The following is a 26,449-nucleotide window of genomic DNA, read 5'->3' on the forward strand; positions in this document are numbered from 1 at the left end:
CATTCGATATACTACAGGAAATAATGGCGCTGTCTTTCACGGTAATCGTCCAATTAACTTTATAACCTTGGTTTTTTCGGTCTCACAAACATTCCTGCATCGCACACACTTTGAAAAAAGTTAGCATCCATGCACACACATAAAGCACACTCTGTCAACCATTAGACTAAGCTGCATTTCAGATTAGCCAGCGTGCGAGAGGATTCAATCATTAAGCGTCAAGTACACAAAAACATGCACGTGTGCGTTCCATCCCTCTTACCTCATGTTTCGTAATAAGAAGTGAAGGACAGTGGCACAGAGAGGATGCAGTCATTTTTCTCTCCTTCACTTCGACACCATAATCCTCCCTGACAAAAACGTCCCCACAAGTTTTCAGTAGCATTGTGGCACAGCCACTGCATCACGCAAATGTTTAAGGAATGTTAAAGGACATTACCCCCGTTCACTGGGTGCCTCTGACCCCTCCAGGACGAGGAACCGGGCGGGGGGGGGGGGGGGGGGGCGAGGGGACACTCTGCGTCCATCCAGAACAGCCACCCCAGGGGGGGGGCACTCTGCGCCCGTCCAGAACCGCCACCCCCGCGAAAGGGGGGGTGCCGCGCTGGCCATCATTTGCATACGCGCGGCCTCGGTTTGGCTCAATTACTGTTTGCGTTCGGCGGGGGAATTGTTAATTAGAGCCTCCAGCTGTCAGGGGTTCGTTAGCGCTCCGCTCCGCCCCTCCCCGCAGACCCCCGGCTCGGCTCGGCGCGCGGGGGGGAAAGCGAACGAACGAACGCGCGGGAACGCCGCGCCGCATCTGCCGCGGAGAGGGAGGCTTTTACCGCCGATTACCGCCGGCCCGATGGGTCCCTCCGCCCTCCGGTGGGTCTCCGAGGAGACCGGGCCGGGTCCGCGGCTCGCTAATTGCCGAGGTGTCGGCGGAGCAGAGTAAGCCATCAGAGCGCCGCGGTCGCATCGCCGTAAGTTTCGGTCGATTCTCAAGTTCTGCTTTTCCGATCATCATTCACTTCTGAATTATTCTTACGTCTTTGCTACTTTAAGAGCACACTCACAGTATTTCTACTTTTGGGAAGTGTTCAGTAAATATCTTTTGTTGGTGTATTATAGGACATGACCTATTAATTCAGGATAACAGGACGGAATATTATCCACCAACCACAAACACACAGTGGTCCATGCGTTGCCCGCCCACCTCTTAAATTTTAAATGTTAAGGCCTTGGTATTCATCGGAAGCCCAAAAGAACAGACTGTAAAGCAGAGGTTGAGAATAACTAAAATGCGTCAGGCTCAGAAACGCAGCGAGTAGGTATTATTTCCCAAAAATTTTTTACAAACCATGAATGCTGGTAAAGTAGTTACTTTACTGTAAAAGCTACCAATTATGTGATCAAAAAGCTTTTCTGCTTCGCTCTGAGCTTTTAAGATTTTAGCGTGGAGGGTTCTCACACCCGGCTTTCACAGTAATGCTTCCACTTGTGTTACAAGATTAGACTCTTCCTGGCCCATAGGTGGTGTTTATATTATCAGTCAGTTCATGGCTCTGGTGTTCTACCGTGCGAAACTCGCCTCTACGGCAACAAGTCTAATGCATGCTGGGAGACAGCCATTAGAAATACTTGTAGGCAGCAGGTGCGTTTCATTCTCTAACGGATCGCGTGATCTTTTTACCCTGCGGGTTTCTACATGAGATTCTTGCAGCTAATCAGCATAGGAGCTCTGTGTATGTTACTTTTAGCTATTTAGCCAACACCCTTATTCAAAGCTGCTTTTACATACAATCCATTTACACCGCTGGATATTTTGGATTTGGATTCATTTTGCTTAAGTACCTTGGTCAAGGCTGCGCCCCGCCTGGAATCAAACCTGCAACCTCGGAGCTCCAAGTCCAGTTCTGTAACCATTGTAGTGTACTACCGCCCCATCTACTCGTTTAGAGCCAAAACAAAAGAACCATTTCCTTGTGCTAGGAACTTGGGTCCTTAGCATCTTTTGCCAGGAGATTTGCTGTTGATGACAGGAAAGATTTATTTTATTTTTTTTAATGCACGATCTTGGCAGTGCCTTCAGCGTTTATGGATTAAATGCAGTTATGAAAAGTTGTACAATATGAATGATGATAATATAAAGCGGAAGCTTGATTATCATTTCACTCAGGCTTTGGTGGTCTGTTTTTTGGTTCGGTCAACAAATAAATAAACAATGAACATTCTCACTGCTAGTGACCCGAGATGAAAAAGATAAAGAAAAGTATCTTGTATTCACAGAGTTTTGTGTGTGAAAATTACATTCGGCTGGTGTCCTTCAGCGCTTCTGTTCTTTTTTATTTTATGAATACTGCAATTAAATGTCCTTTATTTAAAATATTGTTTTTTATATCTTTTAGTGTTCTGTAATTATACAAAATAGGTCTACAGAAAAAAGACAAAATATCACAAAGATTGCTAACACTTTCCATACATTAAATAAATTATGTTACACCTAAAAGGAAAACGTGAGGCATATTTTTTTATTTTATTTTATGAAGAGTGAAAGATTATACTGTGCATCTGATGGCGTGTCAGACACGTACAGTTCAAAGACATAAACGCGAATTAGAACATATTTGAACTAAGAACTGTTTAAATATGGACTCTGTCTCTCTCTCTGTCTCTCTCTCTACACCGTAATCCACTCAATGGGGAGGAGAAGCTTTGTTTGGTTTTCTCTCACTCACTCTCTCTCTCTCTCTCTCGCTCTCTCTCTCGCTCTCTCTCAAATCTCTCACGGTTAAATGAGGATAAGCACTTTAGGTTAGTTCCAAAATGCAAACCCCAGCCTCTCCACTGAAGTTAAGTTCAAATATATGCCCCTCAGGGCATTTTTTTTTTTTTTACCACTTTTCATCCGGCAAAAAAAAAAAAAGCCAGTTTGAACAGAGCATTTGAAAGTCAGATCGTCCGTTTTTTTGGACTCCGGTTGCGGATCAATCAGTGGCAGCCGTCCCGTCAATGTCAGCCTTGGGGAAGCCGAGGCCCGCCAGGTTCTGAGAATTCCGCCGCGGCACATCCTGACCTTCAGGACTCCGAATCCTCCGGACCAAGACGCGGCGAATCCCCAGGGCCCGAGCGCGGGAACGCGCTGCACCCGAGCCGCGGAGCGTCTAACGGGATCGATGGGCCGGGCGATTACCTCGGTCCCGACCCCGCGGACGGAGATTTAGAGAGAGCCGTAAAAAGAGAGAGAGCCGGACTTCGGGGACCGGGGGGGGAGTCGGTCGGGCCCCAGTTTTGGCAGGCTGCCACCCTGCCCCCCGGAGGGAAAAATAAGACGTAACCACGGCGGTGGTGATCTCTACTCTGCTCAAGGGCAGCGATCCATTTCCCAAAATGTCTGACGCGGGCCCGGTGATGATTCATGATGCGCGGTGGTATTTGAGATGGTGCGGTGTCTCTGCTCCACGGATACACTCGATCTGCTCTGAGCTGCCCCTTTCCATGCCTGAATCAATACCCATGGTGGGGGGGGCATCTGTGCCACACAAAAGACGCACAGTAACTTACTGAGCACCGCCCAGACAGACAGGCTAACACGCTAACGCACAGGCTGTCGTGCAGTGGGAATGCAGATGGAGACGAGCGAAATCCCAGCCAGATGTACGGCATCCTGTCCCACGGCAAAACTGCGCCCCAAGACCCCTTACCACCACCCCCATACCCCACCCCCCCTCAGCCCCCAAGCCCCCAGCCTCCTACCAGAGGCCAGCACAACTGACGGCCCCTCCTAGGATTACCATAGAGGAAATGTCAGAGTTCATCCAGCAGTCATTCCCCATTACCGTATTATATAAGCTTTGAGAGCGCATGTATGTGTGTATACTGTGTGTGTGAACATGTGTGTCCATGAATGTGTGTGTATTTATGTATGCATGTACGTGTGCATATATGTACACGAGTCCGTATATGTGTGTATGAGTGTAACTGTATATGAGTGTGTGTATGTGTAGGTGTATGTACATATGTGTGTTCTTGTATGTATGTGCATGTGTGTATGTGCGCGTGTGCGTATGTGTGTGTGTATGTATGTATGTGCGTGTGTGCATGTGTATGTATGTATATATGTATGTATGGATGTGCATATGTGTGTGTATGAGTGTGACTATGTGAGCGTGTGTATGTGTAGGTGTATGTATGTATGTATGTATGTGCGCGTGTGCATGTGTATGTATATGTATGTACTGTATGTATGTATATATGTATGTATGTGCGTGTGTATGTATATGTATGTACTGTATGTATGTATATATGTATGTATGTATGTATGGATGTGTGTGTATATGTATGTACTGTATGTATGTGTGTACGAGTGTGTGCAGACAGCTGTGAGAGCAGCAGTGCAGGGTCTATACGGGGTTATATAAGGAGGCTCAGTGGAGCTGAGAGGACAGGCTGACCACAGATCGGGTCAGTGGAGTGTGACTCAGAAGAGTTCACTGCTGACAGAGACACTGCCTGTCACCGCTGTTTCCTGTCTCTCTGTCCTTCTGTCTGTACGATACTGCTCCATCTGTGTCTGTCTGTTTGTACGATACTGCTCCATCTGTCTCTGTCTGTCTGTCTGTGGGGTGCAGCATAGCCTTTCTGACCAGGGTTCAAAGTGAGCCAGTTTTTGCTAGTTAAGCACTTACCAAACTAAGTGGAACACACGCATTTATTTACAAGTAAATGTTGAGGATGGATTTTGGCTGAATCTGGGCCTATGACACCACACCTGCGTGCGTGTCTGTCAGTCTGGTGCAGTGCCCGTACGTCTCTGGCGGTTCTTCGCTCGCGAGCGTCCGTTCGAAGATCAGGCCACGGGCTGGACCCCTGGGGGCCGGAAGCTTCTGAAGCGGGAGAATTTGGGGGGTGGGGGGGGGGGGAACGGGAACGCCCCTGTGCAGGACCGCGCCTGTCCCACAGGTGCCCTTCGATCAACGGGCGATCGAGTTAGCGGTACCCTCAGCCGCTAAGGATCGCAAATACCAAACGGCGAGGGTCCCGGGGCAGGGTCTGCGCCCTTATCTGCGGCTGACAGGCACAGCCTGGCTTAAACCGGCACCTGAGGGAGGTACTTTCGGGATTTTAAGAACCGAGGGAATTCATTACGGGATCGGCGGGCGAACACAGGCGAACGCTGCCTCACAGCTGTCGAGCGTTGAGCAGGTCGTCCCGTCTGAGGGGTGAGCAGGTACCCCCGTTTGAGTGGGGCGTTTATGTGTCCTTGTCCCCCAGTCCACCCGTCAACCATTTTTCTCTGCATTCGTTCCGTTTGGTGGAGGATGTAACTGGCTAGCAGAGTTAAGAGGCTATGAAGTCCTATGAACTGAGACACAACCTATGTGGGGGACTACGGGAAAATTCACATAATATATTATGTCAAGAATGGCCACGCATGAAAATATGATAAAGTAATTTTCCACTGGAGATTAATAAATTGTCTGTTTAAATCCTGTAGTATTTGTGGTATTATTTTTTAAATAAAGGGATCTATAGAACAAGGAATTTACATGTAGCACAAGAGATGTAATAAGAATACACCCCATTCATTCTGCAGCAGTCTCAACCTCCATTAACCACCTATAAACTTCATGATTCAATCACAGAGCCTAATCATAGCACATCCCACTCATCATCTGCTGGCAAAATCACAATTTAGCAAATAAATGAAGGTAAGTGACAAATACATCTATGAAAACTGTGCAGAGAAAGGAATGCATGCATTTGGTAAATTACATGACCTTATATTCCATTTACGTTACAGTACCAAAAAAAAAAAAAAAAAAAACGCTGAACGGTACAGCCTGCAATCCACTGCCGCCTCGTTATTATGAGGCCAATAAAAAAAACACAATAAAATTTTCTGGTTTTTTATATTTTGTGTTTTACTGCCTCCTTTTATGGTCACTTTGATTTAATCTTACTTGAAAAGTAATTGCTTTCAGCAGACTCTGTAAAAATGTCATTATTATTATTATTATTATTATTATTATTATTAATAATTATAAAAATAATTTAAGTTCATGTCACTCAGTGTGGGCTCATAAGCACACCTCAGATATATTACTCCATGGCCACACCATGTGCATCCCTCTTTCTATCGAACGTGTGCGCAAAAAACTTTGAACCATCTTGGGACTGTTGAATCTGTGGATCAATTCATATTTGTAGGGAATTTGTACTGCTCCAACATAAATTCTGAAATCTCAAACAGATCGCAGGAAAGCCTACAAAGTCTTAGAACTAAATCTGTGGAACAGCAGGAAGACACAGAATAATAAATATGAACTAATTGCACAGCGGATTTACGGAGACTATCCGGGACACCTTGGATGTGGGATTTTGGAAATATCCAGAACTCTACTTAACTTACCCCAGCACAGACCGAGGGTTATCGCACTATTATCATCACAGACTATAGGGAACTGTAGGGAACCTCAAAACGACAGTGTCCCCAAATGCGCTTTTGGGGATGACATGAAAGAGTAGGCTATGATACCCCACTGACGTACCCCAGGACATAAAGACATGAACACGCATTCGCATTCTACTGCTTAAGACATAAAACCCTATCCAGCGCCTGACTGCATGCCGCGTCGCCACAGAACAAGAGCAAATAAAAAGCACGTGAAATAAAGATAAGATAAGCAGCTAAATAAATTCCACGGCCCAAACGCCCCAGCACTTATCGGAGGGACACTTACTCCTCCATTCATCTGTTAAGGAAAGAAAAATGCACTTCTTTTAAAGAACAAAACAAAAAAAAAAAGAATTTCAGGCTCACGGTATGATGAAAAGCATCCTCCAGCACACACAAACACAAACATACACACACACACACACACACACACACACCTTCCAAGGTGTCCCATTTCCAGACTGCCCCTCTGAGAAGTACCCCTTTAACCCAGCTGACCCACAGCATCCTCTCCAGTGATGGGGTAGAAAGCGTTTCTGAAACGTTACGGTGGAGCCAGGACACGAAAGCGGAAAAAACAACGATCGAAAAAAACAACTATCAGAACCGCCGCCGCCGCCGCGTCGGACGTGCCGGACGCCGACGAAGTTTGGCAGAGCGTGTGCGTGAGCGCGAGAGAGGGTGCTGAAGAGGAGGAGGAAGTTTCCGTTTTCGGATACGAACTTACCTGACGGGCATCTCCAGCGCTGCACCCCTCCAGTCCGGATGCCTGCACCCCCCCCACCCCACCCCCCACCCCACCCCCCTTTGCCTGGATGCCCTTCTGAGCTGCCCTAACTCTTCTGGCCCTCCCCGAATACGGACCCCTCTCTCTCTCTCTCTCAGGGGGGTCAGCTTCGGATCCTCACAAAAGACACAGGCGACAAGATGAACACCCGGCTCTCCGCTGCATGTCCGTGTCTGCGTGTGTGTCTGTGCGTTAGTGTGCACATGCACTGCTAGCCGGTAAAAAAAAAAAAACCTACACTTCCTCTTTCACACTTACCCTACCAACATCCAGCTCTGCATCCCTTCAGAAATGCACTTAGATTGCGAGGAACGGTGTGTGAAATTCTCTCCCTCTCTCTCCCTCTCTCCTTCGCTCCCTCTCCCTCTCTCTCTCTCTCTCTCTCCACTAGCAAAGCTTCGCTCTATTCATTCCTGCTCAGGAAGGCGGCACACACCAGTTGTCCGTCCCATCTCCCTCCCTCTCTCCACAATTGCTAGTAAATATAAAAGGCATGCTTGTACAGACCTCGCCTCATACTCTCCACCCCCCCCCACCCGCTCTGTCGTTTACCCCCTCCGCCCCCCTCCTCCTGCCCCTCAGTCTCTCCCTTTCTCACTGTCAAAGCTGCCTTTCAAATGCTGATTAGCAGGCAGACTGAAAGAGAGAGGGACCGAGAGAGAGAGAGAGTGAGAGAGAGAGAGAGGGAAGGAGGTATGTGACTAAAAACAGGGGAAAGATTCCATCACATCCAAACACAACAGAGACCGCTTCCCTTCAATGAAGCACACAAGCTTACACGCACGCCGCGTACGTGTACACGCACACACAAACAAAACACTTTGTCCCACACTTCTGCACACACGCATGAAGTATCCCCACAAACCCAAGGGCAGTAAGAGGTGGTCGTTCAACAGCTCGACCAAAGCACACAGAACCAGACGCGCGTGTAAGGACCCGAAACAAACATGAAGAAATAAACACACTCACCCAGACACATGCAAGACCTCTCTCTCTCTCTATACGGCCGATCTCCTTCTCTTCCTCTCTCCCTTCCTCCCTCCCTCCCTCCTCCCCCTCTCCTTCACTTCTTCTCCTTGCCCTCAAACACTACTCAGAATATTGAAACATTGCTCTCCCCCTCTCTCTCTCCATCACTCTCTCCTCTGAATACTGATAGGCTATCTACTCTGTGGCACTGATTTCAAGTTCTTATTGTTTTGGCACTCACAAATATATATATTACATTTATTATATTATATATATGTATTACATGAAAGAGAAAATCACAGAATCTAATACACTAAAGGTAGACACTTAAATTCACTTAAGCACCATTTGAGATTACGTTTGGCTAAAAATGTTTGGCTCTTAAAATTTTGCCGGGGGGGGACTGAGGGGGTAAACGGAGTAAAGGAAATCTCTGCTCTCAAACGGCGAGGGACATAAAGGGTCTGACAAGGGGTCCTTGGCAGAAAGGAGCTCAGATTAATAAAGACGCGCTGCATCCGGGTGACTTTTCCTCTCAAAAGGCACTGACATTATTGGGTCAGAGCAGCTACTTTTTCCTCGAAGAAAACAATCCAACAAAACACTTCTCAGTGGCGTATCAACCCCGATAAAGACTCGGACATTAGGAGTTTTGAGAAAGTGAGCGTTTTTTGAGGCCCGGAGCCTCGAATGTTGGAGGGGCGGAGAGGGGGGGGGTTTCGAGGAGTCTTCGACGCCGGACACGGACCAGGATGCAAGCGCGGAGCGCGGAGACGTGACCCGCCGTCCGTGTCCCCGAACACACGCTTCAGAAATAAACATGCAAACCGCTAACACCGCACACAGCACAGAGGTGCGTACGTGTATGTGCAGAGCACTCATGTTAGGAGTCGATGTGGAGTAGCCGATATCCCAAGCCAGAAATCCCCCACCTCTCCCAAAGCTTCGCCTTTTAATGCAGGATGCTCAGATTTCTGTGTGCTGGCTCACAACAGCAGCCTTGTGTCCGTACCTCTCTTTCAAATCTGGGTGCGCTTAGCCAACCAAGCCATGCAGTGGGGACCCTTAAAAAAAAATCTACATTTGTACAAATATGAAAAAAATATGAACACTTTTTTAAAACCAATTTTGACTTCAAATTAAAAATGGAATAAAAACTATAACGCATCATATGCCGCTTTATTTTTGTACATTTCATTTGACAAATTCTGGAAAATACTATAGAATCGTAACATAAATGTGTGTACGAAATGACCGAAGTGCAAAATGACAGAAGTAATTTAAATATGTCGTCTGACAAATATTTTTTTAAATGTTACTTTTTTCATCTCATACATATAATATACCACAGCTTCTCACAATTCACAGAATAAATGTAAAGCCATATTAAATTTCTATATACAAAAATCAACACTGAAGTATTCATATACATAAATGCATATCTCAGTATCTATACGTAATGTTGCAGAAAGTCAGGATAAATTAAAAGCTGTATTATTATATTACAGGTTTTTCTCACTCTCTCTCTCTCTCTCTCTCTTCTGAAATTCAGTGATGACCCATCTGTCTTTAGCTCACAAGCCTTCACCTGTCTCTCTGCATCTGGCATTCTAAAAGTAATTACCACTTTAATTCCTCTGTCTGAGTGTGTGTGCGTGTGTTTCTGTGTGTTTGAGTGTGTGTGTGTACGTGTGTGTCTGTGCGTTTGAGTGTGTTTGTGTGTACAGGTGTGTATGTGTGTGTGTGCGTGTGTGCGTGTGTGTGTGTGTGTGTGTGTGTGTCTGTGTGTGTGTTTGACTGCATGAGGCCATTCTCCCCTCGGCCCAATTATTCCAGAACCCAAACCCCAGGTACTGTCCCCAATCTCTAAATCCCACCCCCCAAAGCACCATCTTGCCCCCGCGGGGTCCCTAATGACAGGACACACTGCCCCCTACCCCCAGCCCCAAACATACATCCCCACTCCCCCCCGCCCGCCCCCATCCCTGGTGAGACGGCGATACCAGCACCACGCACGGCAAGAGGCCGCAAATATTAATGAGCCGCTCAGAATATTAATGAGGCCGCTTTTATTAATTTTGAGAAGGCAAATGGTTGAACTGACAGTTGAACAGAACATCAGGGCTGTTTATTCATTGCTCATGAAAAGACAGGAGTGTCTGCAGAAATCCGAGCTGTCACTCCTCTCCCTCTCTTCCCTTCCCAGTGTGCACCTGAGCCCAAATTCAGTCCAGCCGCAACCTTTTTCCCGTCCTTTTCCATTTCCATTTCATTCGTCCTTTCAGCAAGGATTCATAAGAACAAGTTAATACTTGTCGTGTAAATTTGCCATTCAACATCACCGCACTCAAAACATTGAGCAAAATGGAAAGAGACGAAAGTGTTTCTCTCGTTTCTATAACCGCCCAAAGTTATCGGTGAAGAGCAGTGCGGCTGGATTAAACCTCGGCTGTCATCGCACACCTTTTGGTGAGAGAATACCGAGTGATAAATCTGGGAGGAGGGGGGCACGGTTCCGTACAGGGGATTTTTCTGACGAAAAAATGAGACATCAAATGCTCGCCACGTTCCACCACCTCCCCCACAACCGCCTCCCTCCTGTTGCTCCCGCACTATCCTCCTTTTAATCTTTTCCTCTCCCTGGGTTTCTCTCCTAGTTTGACTCTCACCCGTTCCCTCCCTCCTTCCCTCCTCCCCCCTTCTCTCTCTCTCTCTCTCTCTCTCTCTCTCTCTCTCTCTCTCTCTCCGTCTGAGGGCTCGCCCTACTCGATATTCCACCCTTGTCCTGCTGCAGTCTCCGGCAGAACTTTCTGACCCATTTCTCCCGGTCCCGCAGATCAAAGCTCGCAGGACAGCGCTGCCCTGGGCCAGGGGGAGAGGCGGAGGAAACGACGAGGTGCAGAGAGAGGGGTGGAAGAAGGGAGAGGGAGATGGGCAAGATGGAGAGAGGAAGAGAGGAAGGGAGGTGCTGGGGAAGAGCGCGTTCCCCACCCAAAAAGATGATCCCGAACAGCGAGCCTTCTAGTTTTCCCAGCACTGCTCCCCCTCAGCACCGTCACTGCCCTGCACTCACACACACGCAGATATTACTGCTGTGCTTCCTGGAAACACCTCAGCTCTCGCTTTTGGGAGAGGGGCACAGGTCTCCCCCGGGGGACTCCCATAGCTAACGAAAAAGCCAAGTCCCACTGCACAGTGAAATGTTCAGTGGCAAGTCTGGTAAAATTCTGACAGAGTTACATTAGATCAACACTGGACTCGTACAAGCTCTGTTAGAGCTGAATTAACACTGAACATTTTTCGGAGAGAGTGCGGAACAGGTAGTGAACACGTCCAAGCGTCGGCACGTGAGAGGCTCAATTCCCTCATCAGACTCATCACTGCACTGTTTAATTCTGCGATCCTCGCGGACTGAATTACCAGTATTTATAGCTTGACCACGTAATCGCACATAATCTAAAAAACAGCGCACTAGGCCAATTAGTTCATCCATTTTAATGGCCCCCGACTCCCCGCGCTCTTGATTCAAGTTTGATTGAATTAGATTTTTTTATTTATTTTTCTTAACTTAACTTGAAAAATAAATAACTGGAGGCTTGGCTGCCCCACCAGGCGGACGGACAGACGGCCGGAGGAGCCGGTTCGCGTTCGGTGACGTCCGGGGTGCAGCCGCGGCGGCGTCCCGGTGATCCTGGAGCGACACTGGGGCCATTTGTACCCAGACCGGAGCGCCTTGTTCTTTAACATTCCCCCAGCATCTGACAAAGAGCACTAATTATAAATAAATTAGAGACACGACACGGTGTGCCACAGGGGGATGAGGGGAGAGAGAGAGAGGGAGAGAGAGAGAGAGTGGGGGGGGGGGGGGATTTGGGGAAGGAGGAGGAGGGTGGGTGTGGGGGGGCGTGATGGAAAGCAGGGGGAAGGAGAGAATGGGAAATAGATAAGAAATAGAGAGGGCTGAGGCAGAAGAGGGATGGGGCGTGAGTGAAGGGAATGTAAACTAGGAGTGAGTCTCTGACTGGCGCGGGGCGGGGGGGGGGGGAGCGGGGTGCGGAGTGTGGGGCGCGGGGTGCGGGGGGGGGGGCGTGGAGCGGGGGGGGTGGTTCTGGGGGCGGCCGGAAGCCCGAGCGGCGTTTAAAGGACGCGGGCAGGTGAGAGAGACCCACGGCCAGCGCGGGGGGGCGAACCAACAAAAACACCGGCGCCAGGTCTCCCTGCTCGTGTCAAACGACAAGCCAGCTGAAATTACAGCGCTCTGCTAAAGCTGAGAGGAAAATTTCAGGTTTGATTATTCTCTTTTGACACATAACGCGCGTTCATTTGATTAATGTGTCATATCTCATACAACGGCAACGGGAACAGCAGCACAAAAACAGAAAAACAAAAGAAGACTTTTCGACAACATATGATTTAAAAAATGAATGCCTATAAAATTGTAGTTTTTATGGCGCAAATAAATATTTCTTAAACATTGATATTATTTAGCAAATTAATTGAAACTCTGAGCCTGAAAGGGGTGGGCAGGCACAGTCTTGATTTTGTCAAATATTTGTCAAACAAAACCAATATTTACCAGCTGCCAATCACTCACAACTTAGTTTACCATGAGGCCATTTGTGCTCACAGAGTGGGGGGAGGGGGCGGAGGGGTCGGGTCCACAAGATCTGTCTAGCAGATTTCACAGAAAATAAATAAGTATACTTTAACTATTTAAACTTCATTGCAGACAGTGGACTGTATGGATTTCTCTAAACCAAAAGAAATCCATACACTGTTAATGTATATGATTTCATATTTAATTTATTTTCTTTTTGTGAACACTCAATCTGCTATACTGGCGATTGCTAAAACCAACTTTTTCTCAGCTCTCAAAAGCTTGCGGCCAAGGATTGTTTACAAATTCAACACAGGGCTCCATTCAATTGATTCTTAATTTATGTGAATGCGTTTTCTACATTTCCCCCATGTTCATGAAAACTTCAAGCAATCTCTCTCTAAAAAGAGAAAGAAAGAGAGAGCAAACATGAGAGAGTAGTCGGAGGTCAGAGGTGACACTCTGTGACACAGACAGCAAAGGTCAACACTCTGACCTGACGTTGCCCCCCTCCCCCATCCCCCCGTCCCTGTTCTATACCCTCCCCCGCCCTCCCAATCCCACCATGTTCACCAAGCCACAAACACATATGATGTCATGGTAGGGGGGAAGGGCCACCAGACAGAGGGGGCGGGGAGCTGTTGCAGACTGTCTGGGACAGTGATAATAGAAAAGGTCCTGAGGGCTGCACCTAATATAAAGCACCCCTTGATCATAATTAATGTATTATTAACACGATTATTAACATGATTATTAACATGTTATTAACATTTACAGCACAGGCCACACTCACCCCTTTACAAACGATTCAGGACCAAGTTATTTTACTCAAATAGAAATACACATACTAAAGTTATTTTACTCAAACACATACTGAAGTTATTTTACAGGATCGAGGGTTTGAAATATTTACATTTATTATTAAGTCATTTAAAATAATTTTTGTTTAAATATTTAAAATTTAACATAAAATATGCTTCTGAAATACGTCCAGTCTGAATTAAACAGTAAGCTTGTACAAAATAAATCAGCGTCTAACTTACATAAACATTACAAAATGTGAATGAAAAGGTTGAATTGAATCGAATTTGATAATCTCTATTATCTTTCAAATATCTTTAATATATTTAAGCATTTCATCAAATAAGGATAAAGACTGATTATTAATGGAATATTACTTGAATATGAATTTAAATTACAGTGAGAATGCTATTTTATTTTTTTTTGTGGTCTCCTATTTCCTCATTTTAATGTATACCTTATATATGTATAATCTCTGAGTAATTGATGTGATACTGTGGAGGTATGTGTATTTTTAATGATCATATAAAAGTGAATTAAATCATTAATATTAATAAATAGTAATATTTATATAAGAGTTTGTTAAGAGGATTCTGAAGTGTGACTGTCCAACAGGCCTATCTTCTGCAGAATGTTGAGTGGGCAGTTTATTGATCTGGGAGGGGTGCTACCGTTTAATCTTTCTTTTAAAAAAAAATCACAAAACCACAATTCTTCAGTCCATAACATAAATGGTATACTAAAAAATCCTACCTGTATGCATTTTATATTCAATCACCAAATTCATACTCATTTTTAACAATTAAAATTACTGACAATTGTGCTTTTGAGACCACAGAGTGGCCTTTATTTCACTTGACTTTTGACAACCTTCTTTTAAACACATGTATTTACAGTACATACTTGATATGCTATTTACATATCAAGCTACTTCCTTGTTTCTCTACATAGTAAAATGTCCAGTGTTAATTCAATTCAAGTACAATAGGGACCATATGTACTGCGTAAGAGTTTATTTAACACTGGACATTTTTTACTGCGTATATTAACGTATCGTCATCTTGGTTTGCTGGATGTACCTCAAAAAGATTCCCAGCCAATCACGTTTCAGAATGATAAAGGCTGACTTGCATGAGCACACCTGTCACAGTCATCCGCACAGTACATGCGTGAGCATCATTCGCCCAGGGCACCGCGACGCACAGGAGCGAGGGGAGGGTATGCGACAGGTTCCCAAACAGCACCTCAATCACACGGACCGGGAAATTCATAAACCGACGGAAAGAAGGTTGGCATGGCGATGATATTTTCATATCTCTCCTTGGTGGGAAGTTGTCCTTGCGCAGCGCTGAGGAGGGAAACGCAGACTCGGCAAGGCGCAGGCACCGTGTTTTCGAGACTCTTTATGTCGCCGCGATGTTTGCCCTTGGCGGTGTACGTGTGTGGCCTGTGACGAGGCAAGTGGCTTCCACCGCTACGGGGAATTCTTCACAGATTTAAACAAAAAAATAAACTGCGTTCCAAAATATAGAACGGTATTTCCGCAGTACCACAGTACTCCGCATGCAGCATTATTACTGCTGAGTGACTGCTGGCCACGTAGGCACAGGTGGGCCAGGGCAGGCCACACCCACTAAAACAGTCAGTTGGCCCACCCCTTTAACTTGGCTGGACCACCACACCCAATTGTGAATGCCCACCTAGGTAGTTCTGGCCTAGTTCTATGAAGTCCCAACAATAGAAAGGTTTCTGTCCGTTCTGCTGGTTATTGCCAGCCTGGTTAGATTTCTGTGGCGTCCTTTGTCGACTTCAAGGTCACGTGGAAGCTTCCGTGCCACGGACTGAGGCTGAACGCACGTGCCGTCCAATCGGTCAGCAGGCAAATATATCTCTGCCGTGCAGGAGAGCTTAGGTTTGTCACATGACCTCAGACGAGGGACGGCAATCCCAGGTTCGGGTGAGCAAAAGTCTTTCAGGTTTTGGTTTTCACCACAAAAAGCAACAAACAGCTTGGATCCAAGAAGCCAGCTGAGATGAGATAACCGTGTTATCGGCTACTTAACTTGATTAATTAAGTGTCGAGTAACAACAAAAACAAGCAGAATCTGCAGGCTCTTCAGAACCTAGCAGGCCCCGCAGTTTCTCCAGAATCCAGTAGACCCTACGGTTTCTCCAGAACCTAGCAGACCCGGTGGGCCCCACCCGAACCTGGACTGTCTCAGCACTGTGAGGAGGTGCACAAACACCTGGATGATGAGCTCAAAAGAGTGGTCTGGCCTTCATAGCCAGTCACAGGGCAATCTGCTGAAATGTTTCATTCTTTTGGATCAGGGATACTCAGATCTGGGATACCCCAGTACCCCCAGTACACACACAAACGCACACACGCAGACTGCCCCAATCCCATTCCCCAAATACACACAGGCATATGCACACACACCACCACCACCCCCCCCTCCCAAAACACTCCCCCTCACTCCCCCTCCACCAGCAAAACTCCCTCCCCCAAGCCTCACCAAAGGCCTTGCTAATTGGACATCGATTGCCAGGCCTTGCAATCTCTTTTGAATATCTAGCCCACTTTAATTGAAGAATTACTTTGCCGTTACTTAACCCTGAAGGAGAAAGAGACGCAGACAAATGCCTGGACATATACATGCAGGGAAAAAACACACACACACACAGAATGGGAGATTATGCTCATTGTTCATCCAGATCCTTGTCCACGTTTGAATGCGCCTGACTTGCTTATCTCTCTTTTTCCTCCCGCAAAAAAGACATTAGCCACTGCGAATCCCCCTCTCTTTCTTCGTTCTTCTTTGTTCGCTCTCATCTTTCTTTTCTTTCCTCCATTAGATACTGGTAGCCTTCAACCTTCACACCCACCCAGTTAATTATGCGGGGGGTGGGGGGGGGGGGGGGGGGGGGGCTGAATTTACCTCACCACCACCTGTCCCTGGCACCTGACACACAGACAATTGAACAAATCTGTTTAGATTGGGAATGCTGGTGACATGAGAGAAAAGGAATATTACCACCCCACCCCCTGCACCCTGCAATAAAACTGCCCCCCATTCTCTCAGCTGTGGACCCATCCCAAAATCTGTTACCCTCTCTGCTTTCTGCCTGTCTGAATAAAGCAACAACAACAACAAAAAAACTAAGGAAGATAGTGCTGCACGCTCCTTTAAAATAAATAAATATAAAAACTACACATGCGTATAATCAAACTAATCAAAGTCTTGATTTGTGACACCAAGGAAACAGATGTTTCCCATCCCCCCAGGTGCAGCTCAATAAAACTGCATGTTTCAAATCCTGACTATCTAATCGGTTTTGATTTAGCATTGCAGTGATATCTCGGAGCTGAATGTTCGGCGACCCCTGTGCCTCTCAATGAAGCCACGCACACCTATCTCCATGCCGCATTGTAACCGATCAAAGTCTCCATTTTGGATTCGCGGTGATAACAGGAGACTAAACGTTCGACGTTCCCCGAGCCCCTCGGTGAAACTTTTTGGCCTACGGGCCTATCGCGAAAACTGCGCGGCAGCTACGCAAAGTCTCAAAGACTCGGGATCGGGATGAAAACTAACGGCCGCCACCTCAGAGCGCCTCAGCGAGACCGTCTCGTTCGCTCCTCGCCGAAAAAAAACTCCGGCACAACGTGCGGGAAAGAAGCGGCGAATTAACAACCCGTCCGCGGCGCGAGACAGCCTTGAGTTACTTTGCTCGGTACCCTGGGCTCGCGCTCATGTTTCCCAGCACGTCCTGCTGTCTGTCTCCTTGCTAAGGATATCCCCTCTGGTATCTCTCACCGCTGCGCGCTTTAGAGATCTCCTCGCTGGCACACTCGCATATAAATGCAACCGAACCGCTGCGCTCATTTCTGCGTGACTGCGGGGAACGCGTTCAAGCACGTCCTTTCCGTTTAATAATTACATTTTACGATAATTCTATTTTTCACATCATCTTAAAAAAATGTTCATTGTTCTACATATTTCCATATACCAACAGAACTTGCGACAATGAACGGAAATCAATTCAGCCTTGGCGCTTCCTTTGAACGTGATCCGTAAAGGTTAATGAGGATTCGCAGACCGCCAGACTCAAACACACCTCCACAAATGCGGTCCCTCTCTGTTTGGGCTGGCGGAAAGGTTGCGGTTGTCTTGCTCGCGGGCGAGGCGGTGCTATTGTGCTAGTTTATGGGTCCGAGGAGTTGTGCCATAATTGTTTCTGCCGGAGGTATCAACATGTAGGCAGCGTAAAATGTGCATGACAAGGGCAACTGCTCAGTGAACAGATAGTGTCATTAATATAATAGGCACATCCTTAGCTGCCACCGCATACGTGCTTGCACTGCATTAACTCTGGCCTTGACAGCAGCATGCTTGTGCTTCGCGTCCGTTTTTTTTTTTTGTTTTTTTTGACATAAGGGTGTACCTCCGTGTATGCGTCTGGAACAGTCTGTCTCTGTTGTTCTAATACAAATACAGCAACGCTGACGAGGACAGTCCGTATGCCTTCTGCCGCCGTCTATTCGCAGAGGTTATGTTGGCGATATGTTAAAAACATCGCGCAGCAGTGGCTGCAGCCGGTAACTCTAATTCAGATCTTTTTCCCCCTCACACTGTGGATTGACATGCAAACAGACATTCCAAACAAAGAAAGATTACATTTTTGCATCAGAGAAAAAATAAAGCGCAATTGTAAAATATACCCATTCTCTTGATCTCATTTGGATTTACCCACAGCTACATATACAAGAGCTGCACTATGAACTGAAACATGTCCACCACACCTTTGGAATAACCCTGCATTACACTGAAATGCCATCAGCTCCATCACTCTATCACTCAGTCTCCCTCTGGACCCCTCCCCCCTCCATCTCACAGGGGCGGGTGGAGGCAGGGGGCGTGACTGTCATCCAGGCGGTCCCTGGCGAGTCCGTGCCTGAACCTGGAGACCCCTTAGTCACCCGGCCCCGCCCCCCGATCTGCCCTCGGTATGATTAGGCTCTAATCCCTACGCTGATGGGGGTCTAGTTGGGGGCTCGTCCGGGATTACGGGGGGCAGCCAGTCAGGTCTCAGGGGGGTAGGGGGGAGGGGGGGGGGGAGGAGGTAAAATAAGGGACTAGGATGGGGGCTGGGGGTAGGTAACAAGACAAGAGAAAAGGGTAGGACCAGGGAAAAGGGTACAGCATCCGTCCCCTGATCTTTTGCGTGGCAGGTTGGTCTGAGACTACCTGATCTTCACCCCGCTCCCCACCAGTGCAGGTGACAACTGTACAACACCAGGTGCACCCTGCTTTCCTGATATCCTGTAGATACTTCAAATGAGCGCACGTTTTCCTGTAACCCTGCGGTACCTTTGTTGACAAGAGACTCCGCAGTTTACACTGACGTGCTTGGGTTATATTTTACATAACAGCAGCAGGTCGGCATAGCTGTTAGGAAACTGGACAAGTAACCAGTTAAGGTGTTGATATGAGTCCCTGATGGGGAATGACAGTTATTATCTATCAGCAGTCAGTCAGGGAACTTACATCAGGAAATGTTAATGAGGGATAAATACAATGGAATCTATGCAAATCGCTGAAGTAAATAAATAAATATGTTAATAGCACTAGCTTGTTCTCTCTTGACACACTGCAGGGTCTGCTAAAATGCATCTGGTATCACATGCAGCTGAAAGATACACAGTTAGTGTCTCATCCAAAACTCAAACATACAACCTCTGGTCATGAGAACGGGTTTTCTCCCAGTACGCCAGTACCACCGCACCCCCACCTCCACTTGCCTGTGAAGCACCCCAAAATCACCTTGGAATCATCCCACGAGACACAGTCAAAGTGTGCAGACAGTAGAATGAGAGAGGGATTCATCTTCTCCAACTTTCAAGTGAATCCTGCTTGGAGTTTTAAACGCTTCTCGTGCTCCCCCCTCTCATTTTTCTCTCTCTCTGTCTCTCTCTCTCTCTTTCTTTCTCTCTGTCTCTCTCTCTCTCTCTCTTTCTTTCTCTCTCTCTCTCCACTCATCCCTTTCATGAATTAAAAGTGCAGTCAGTAGGGAGAGGCATGTTTAATTCCAATCAGACGCCCCACCCCCCCCGCCCCCTCCCTGACGGCCGACTGGCAGGCAGACGGAGATGGGATCTGACAGTAAACAGCCTTCCGGATGCCTCTCGCGTGATTGACAGGCCGGCGGGTCGTGATGCGCGGGCCCTGCACCTAATCCTGCCCTGTCAGTTCTAATTGGAGAGGTGGAGCCCCGGTGTCACCGGGGCGACTGATTGGCAGGACCCCGTCTTTGCATAGATATGAGTCTGAGATGAAGGGTGGGCACCGCCGCTACTGCTAATAGAGACAAAGTCAGACACGCATGCATTCACTCACACGCACAGGCGCACGCTCGCACGCACACACCACGCACTCTTCCTCGGCTGAGCACAAACACATCCTCTCTCACACACACATGCCATAACCACACACACTCCAACTCATACACACACCCAAACTCACACACACACACGCAAACACACACACCCTCACACACACACGTACTCTTAATCAGCAAAAGCTCAAAGATCAGTTGTTCAACTCGCTCCTCTCTTCCCCTTTCTCACCCACCCCAGCCACAGGCTCTGACCTCAGGGAACGCTGCAAGTACGGTGGCCTATGAGGGACTAAAAGCGCAGTCTCAGAGAACTGCGCTACACAGTAAAGCCAGGCCCCCACTACACCCCCCTGGGACACCGCAGACCCTGCGGACGAGTGCCCGACGTGCCTGCGCCCACATCGCTTTCAAATGGCGGCGTGCCGTGATTCGCGAGCGTGCGCTCCGGTTGCCACGCCGCGCCAAGCTTCGCCAGCGCTAGAGCATTTGATTGACAGCTGCCGCTGACCCGTGCCAGTCGAGGTGCGTCGCTGCGGGTCAAAGGTCGGAGGGCTCGGGTAGTTCCTGAGACGACCTCGCCCCCTCATCTGAATGCCCCCCCCCCCCCCTCATTAGCATGCCGCGGGCGGGGGATAATGATGCTTCTGAAACAGATGAATTCAGAGGAATAGCTGGAGAGGGCGAGTGTAGCGGTATCAGTACTGGTCTTATGGAGGCTGAGAGCTGGAGACACAGAGCTCAGGGTGAAAGAATCCAACTCACCATGAACAGGGAGCCATTCATGGTAGTTTTAATTTTTAGTTGCCAGGGGCGCAAAATTGATCTCCAGGAGAGACATCCTTTTTGTGAGAAGCATAGACACACATTCTTGGACACCCTATCATGGATGTGTGTTTGTGTGTATGTGTGTGTGAGCTTGTGATTGGCTGTCTGAACCTCTGGTCTGTTCGCAAATCCTGTAAACCCAATTGACAGTAACATTTCCGACATTTTCTGTTGTGCACTCTCATTGGACAGAGCGCAGTCATGTGATTCCCCTACCTCTGCCTCCTGCGGTCTGCTTCTTCTTCCTTGGAATCCTCATCATCATCATCACCAAAGTGCGTAGATTACAGATGCAGTCTACCTCTTGTGCAGAAACATGGAAAAGGGAACCATTCAGAATGGAATACAGGAAGGCAGCAGCACAGTTAGACTCAATATTCATGATATTTCTCACTACCACTAAAGACAGTGAAAATTGATGACCACTGAAAAGCATTCCAATTTCAAGAATCTTCAAAACAAATTAATTTAAGAGACATAACCAAAGCCAATACTGTGGCAATGAGCGTTCTGTACTTTACGAGAGAACCAACGGCTGTGGTTACCCACCTGAATCAGGAGTTATCTGAGGAGTCTACACAATCTGTGACTATTGTCAGTGCAATGGATTCTGGGAACTAGAGTCCCATCCAATGTCCTTGCTCAGCATCACCTCCTGTAAAACACAAAGCATTAAGGAATGGAGGACTGAAGTGGCGCTCCACAGCCAGGCACATAAACAACTACACGTTGGGCGGCAGCGTTGGGAGCTCGGGACGGGGGCTGATGTCAGCTGGCCGGCCTCACGCCTCAGGTTTTTTCCGCGCGGCCAGGAGTTTGGGAAAGGAGCGGAGGGAGGGACCCGAGCGCCTCGTTCGCGGCGGCTGCCTGCTGAGAGCCAGAGGAAATTCTCAGGGCGATCGATGCCAGGGATTATGGGTAGGCTTTGGGGCTCAAACGCCTGGATCTGAGCGCTATCCTCCGGGGCGGGGAGGGGGAGGGGGGAGGGGGGAGGAGGCTAACCTGAAACTGTCAGACACGCATGAAGGGGCCTCCGAACCGGGGGCCTTCTGGGCTGATCGACAGGACGTGCCGTACACACACAATTTCAGAGTGCCACAAACGTTATATAAACGTTGTGCGAATGCTACGAAACGAAACGCTCACCTGACCCAACAAAACACAGCGCAGCCAAGGAGGGCTCAAAACAAAATGTCTGTCGGCGTATTCATCCGATGTGAAATCATTGACTGTACACTCTTTATATTTAATCTGTCATTTGAAAAATAACATTAAAAATTTCAATTATATTTCATATAACATTTTAAATATTGAATTATCGCTTTTTAAAAAATCTAATGACAAAATCGAAATTACAGTGATGGACCAACACAGACTTGATGGACCAACAGTATAATCAAACAGAGTAAAAACAAACACAATATTTTTGCGTTTGATTGCCGGACTTTTCCGTGCCAACAGAAGACATGAAATCAGCTCAAACACATCCCCACTGACTCATCGACGCTGTCAAACAGCCGAGTCACTTCTGCCGGGAGTCCACGGACGGAGCTAACCGAGCACGAGGATCACTGGCCAGAAGCTCGCTGACCACGACACCTCCGGACCAATCTCCGTCTGTCACCCGGTCATGTGACCCACACCGCCACTGCATTTACTGTTGTCAGGGTAACCCTGTATCCATGCCGCATGTCCCAAACTTCCAGAGTCTGCCTGACGAGCAAATGCAATTGTTTACATGCTTATTAAAATTTAGCCAGATGTGATCAACTGTGCTATTAAACTGTTTTTGAAGTTGTAAATAACGCAGAAGGAGCAATTTGCTCAGTTTTTCACTTTTTTAAAAATGGAAAGTACATTTTATACATTTTTTTTTTCAATGTCGTCTTGCAGTCCACTGCAACACCTCTCATGACCTCTGACCGCCAGTTTAGGAACTGCGAGGGTGCAGGACAGGGTGACGACTAGCATCCCCAGAAATGGAGATGCTAGCGGACCACATTAACAGTTAGCGCTGGTTTCATACAATCTACAATAGACGCTAAATCAGGATGCATCACTTCTTTTTTGAATGGAAAGGCAGTTCATACATCAAACCAGGCACAGCCCTTGTCTTTCTGCTATCCTTGGCATGATTACAAACTTGGGAGGGTGGGGATGGGGGAGGGGGGGTTGTAAGTTAGTGACTGTGGACTGGTAAGCACGGGAGCCAACTGTTATGGACGCAACACATGGATTTGTTTTCTCTTCCCTTTGCTTTACAGTCCCCCGACGCCCCTCATATGGATTTGCGGCCCAAGGTGACCATTCTGGTCACCAATGCCTAGAACCAGCTCTGCATTAAACAAACCCTCAATATAAGGTAGGCGTCTATGAAGGAAATTTTGATGAAGTCTTACTCAATACCATACAACGGTATTGTCAAACAAAACATAAATCCTGCAACCTTCTGTCCTGTATAGATGGCAAACTACTAACCCCCATGATCCCTCCCTCCATGTACAATGCCATCAGCGCTCAAAATAGACATTTGCAGACATCCTGTTCCCAGCAATGATCTGAGATCAGCACACACCATTTACACGAAAGGACTGAGGTCAGGATTAGGGGTGGATATTCTGTTCCTAGCTCAGTCACTGGAGGACCCAGAGCTCAGGAACTGTAATGCAAGGCGGGGGGAGCCTGTGACTGGACCAAACTGTGAAATCTGAAGGCATAATTAACCTTCATCTTTATGACTTGCTAAACTCGTAGGAAGCAGCTCTACTCACCCAAAGTCAATTGAGCACTGTTTTACCGAATAATGTTTTCCAAACTGTTTTGTATTTAACCCAATAACCTGACACTTCTCAGTCGAGGTGCACACCTCACAATGCAGTTCCTTTAGATACACTGAGCATCAAATCTGATTAGCTGGTTTAATGAATGAATGAATGAATTTGGGTTGCTCAAAAATGAGATTTTACTCATTTAGATTCCACTGCAGATTCTTCTAACTGGAGATGCAAATTTTGGTCAAGTGGGTCTTTCTTTGACCACGAGACCTCTGTTCATTAGATCCTCCCCCCACATCGAAACACATACATCAATATGACCATCTCACTTTCAGGTGGTCAATAGCCCCCCGGGTGTCTTCATCAATCGAGGTAACTATCGATAGTAAAATACCATCGCAACACCAAAGGATCAATACCAACCTTGAGGGAAATGGGGTTTCCAAAAATCATCGATGAAACCGATCAGGCTCGAATCGGGGTCTGGTGGCTTGTGCTGGTCGTACCTTCAGGGGCGTTGTAGTGGGGGGAAAAAGTGGGACTGACTACCCAGGGCCCGAATGGGGGGAGGGCCCTCAAAAAGCCTGGATTGGTGCATGAGAGACATGGATCAAGAGAGGAAGGGGGACCACAGAGACTGCTTATGTATAGGGCCCAGAATTTTGTGCTACAGCCCTGATTATTATTAATATCACCTCTGTGAAATCTAGGTGGACACCAGTTAACGTCAATTTCAATCAATTCTCCGTGTACAAAGAGGCAGTAAGACTTAGTTCAACAATGTCTATTTGTAAGACAAGAGTGCCGCCTAGTGGTAGCAATGTGCCAAGACACCACAGTTTTTAGGGAATATGGAGTGCGACAGATGCGTGTGGAACTCTATCAGACTTCGTTATTCCTATAATAAATGAATTATTAAAATATTGGTCAAAATCCTTATATAACCGATCATGTTTAGAAACCTTTTCTGTGTACGGTGCTAGGTACACGCCCCCCTCCTCCAAATATACATTATATATATATATATATATATATATATAATATAATAGAAAGAAAACTGATTTACATTAAAACACACACACACACACATATATATATATATATTGATGGAAAAAGCCACATGATGAATTCCCAAAGTATCAGTTACTTCCATTCCATTTGTTCTGCTATTTTTTATTTATTTATTTTTTTCCCCAATGTACAACATTTACAATTAAATGTTTAGGCCTCTCCCATCGCTGCAACTCCCTCTAAACTCAGCGGAGCTCAGACCTGCGAGCCTCCCCCGAAAACACATGTAGCCAACGTAGCTTATTCTTTAGCTTATCCGACGTAGCGTATCCGACGATGGCTTATCCTTTACCTGCGGTCCCCCACCTGAGCCGTGCAGCCGCCGCGCTGGAGGACTGCAGTATGTACGCAGCTGATTCAGGCAGACTGCAGGTGCTCATCTGATCTGAGCAGCCGCCTCTTTCCCAGAGCAACGCTTCAGCCAATTATACGCCACCCTGCGGGAGTCCCGGCCACAGTCAGCACTGGGCCAATCCCATTACAGGGCCACTTTAACGTGTGCGAACCCCCCCCAGAGTCATTCTAAATGTTCACGTTTTTACGGTGAAATTGTACAAGCGACAGAAGTCTTTATAAAAGGAAAGGATTTATATTTAATTTTACACATCCTGCATGCTCTTCAGTGCAGTGGTTCTCAAACTTGGCCCACAATTGCAATCCCAGAATGTTACTGAGCTGCTCATTTATTGTTATGGTTTTCATATTTTGCGGGATTATTTACCCCCTTAAACCACATTATGCCAGAAATAGTCCATGACATGAAAAATAAGTCCCAAATTCACATTGTGCTATATTGCAAGTGATTATATATAAAAAGAGGTTAAAAAAAAGTAGACACTTGGCTACTAAAAGGAACCATTTTGTAGACATTTAAGAATTCAAAGACAAAACTAATTATAATGGGGCAAATCTGCATTGTGCTAATAAGTCTATGGAAAACATTTATAAAGAACACATTCAACATCCTTAATTGAGGAGGAGATTGACTGGAGAAAAAACCGGCACACACGGGGGGGCCCAGGACCAAGTCTGCGGACCACTGGCTTTAGAGCAGGGGTCTCAGACTCCAGTCCTGGGGGGCTGCAGTCTCTGCTGCTTTCTGTGGCTTTCAATCAGCAGCCAATTTGGGCCTTGGGAACAAGCCGTGCAGGCTCTTCAGCCAATCAGACTTAAATTAAGCACTTAAGTGCAGGGACACATCGAAAACCAGCAAACACAGCAGCCCATCAGGATTTCAGTTTGAGATCCCTGTTTTAGAGGAATTGATTCAAGTCAATATAAGTAAGATTGGTAAATAAGCATCAGTGCATGCACATGTATAAGTGAACCTCAAATTGCATTTCATCCAGAGACCTCATAGAACCTCCTGATGAGCTGCAAATGCTCATTGGACTGGCGTGGGATAGAAAACCATTGCAAAACATCAGTTAATTGAGAGACAAACTGTCTTCAAATGGAGAACATTTGACTTACCCTCAATCCTGATGAGCCTGCTGATTCAGACCCAAGAAACAAAGCAGGATCACTAGACAACTCCACTGAGTAAAACACAGAACCCTCCCACTCTGGAACATGGTCTGAAGTAAAAAGCTGTTCTGGGTTTAACTCAGTAATCCTGCATCATGATGCAGGCCCCAGGTGACTTGAGTTAGCTTTGTAATCAACCGCTTTAACTGATCAATTGCTGCGCTGCGCTGAGCAACAGTGAAAGCCAGCGGACCCCACGGCTCTCCAGGCAGGACTGAGGACCACTGATTTAAGGCCACAGTGACATATATCAGGGCTGT

General features: G+C 47.0%; 1 protein-coding gene across 4 annotated transcripts in view; it reads right to left on the reverse strand.

The window, feature by feature from the left end:
- Positions 1 to 26,213, reverse strand: part of npas1 (neuronal PAS domain protein 1) — a 57,364-nt gene extending 31,151 nt beyond the window's left edge. Inside the window, exons 1-4 of one of the 4 annotated variants that reach the window (XM_035384118.1) lie at positions 26,136 to 26,213; positions 24,015 to 24,175; positions 21,367 to 21,472; positions 21,034 to 21,120 (exon numbers count right to left, since the gene is read on the reverse strand). The gene's annotated coding sequence lies outside the window, so the exon portion shown is untranslated. Of the gene's footprint in view, positions 1 to 7,166; positions 7,236 to 7,484; positions 7,734 to 8,195; positions 8,257 to 21,033; positions 21,121 to 21,366; positions 21,473 to 24,014; positions 24,176 to 26,135 lie in introns of those variants that run through there. The other 3 variants (XM_035384116.1, XM_035384119.1, XM_035384117.1) reach the window with 3 other exon arrangements.
- Positions 26,214 to 26,449: the final 236 nt, after the last annotated feature.

This window comes from Anguilla anguilla, chromosome 12 (genome assembly GCF_013347855.1).
Source record: "Anguilla anguilla isolate fAngAng1 chromosome 12, fAngAng1.pri, whole genome shotgun sequence".
Classification (NCBI taxonomy): domain Eukaryota; kingdom Metazoa; phylum Chordata; class Actinopteri; order Anguilliformes; family Anguillidae; genus Anguilla; species Anguilla anguilla.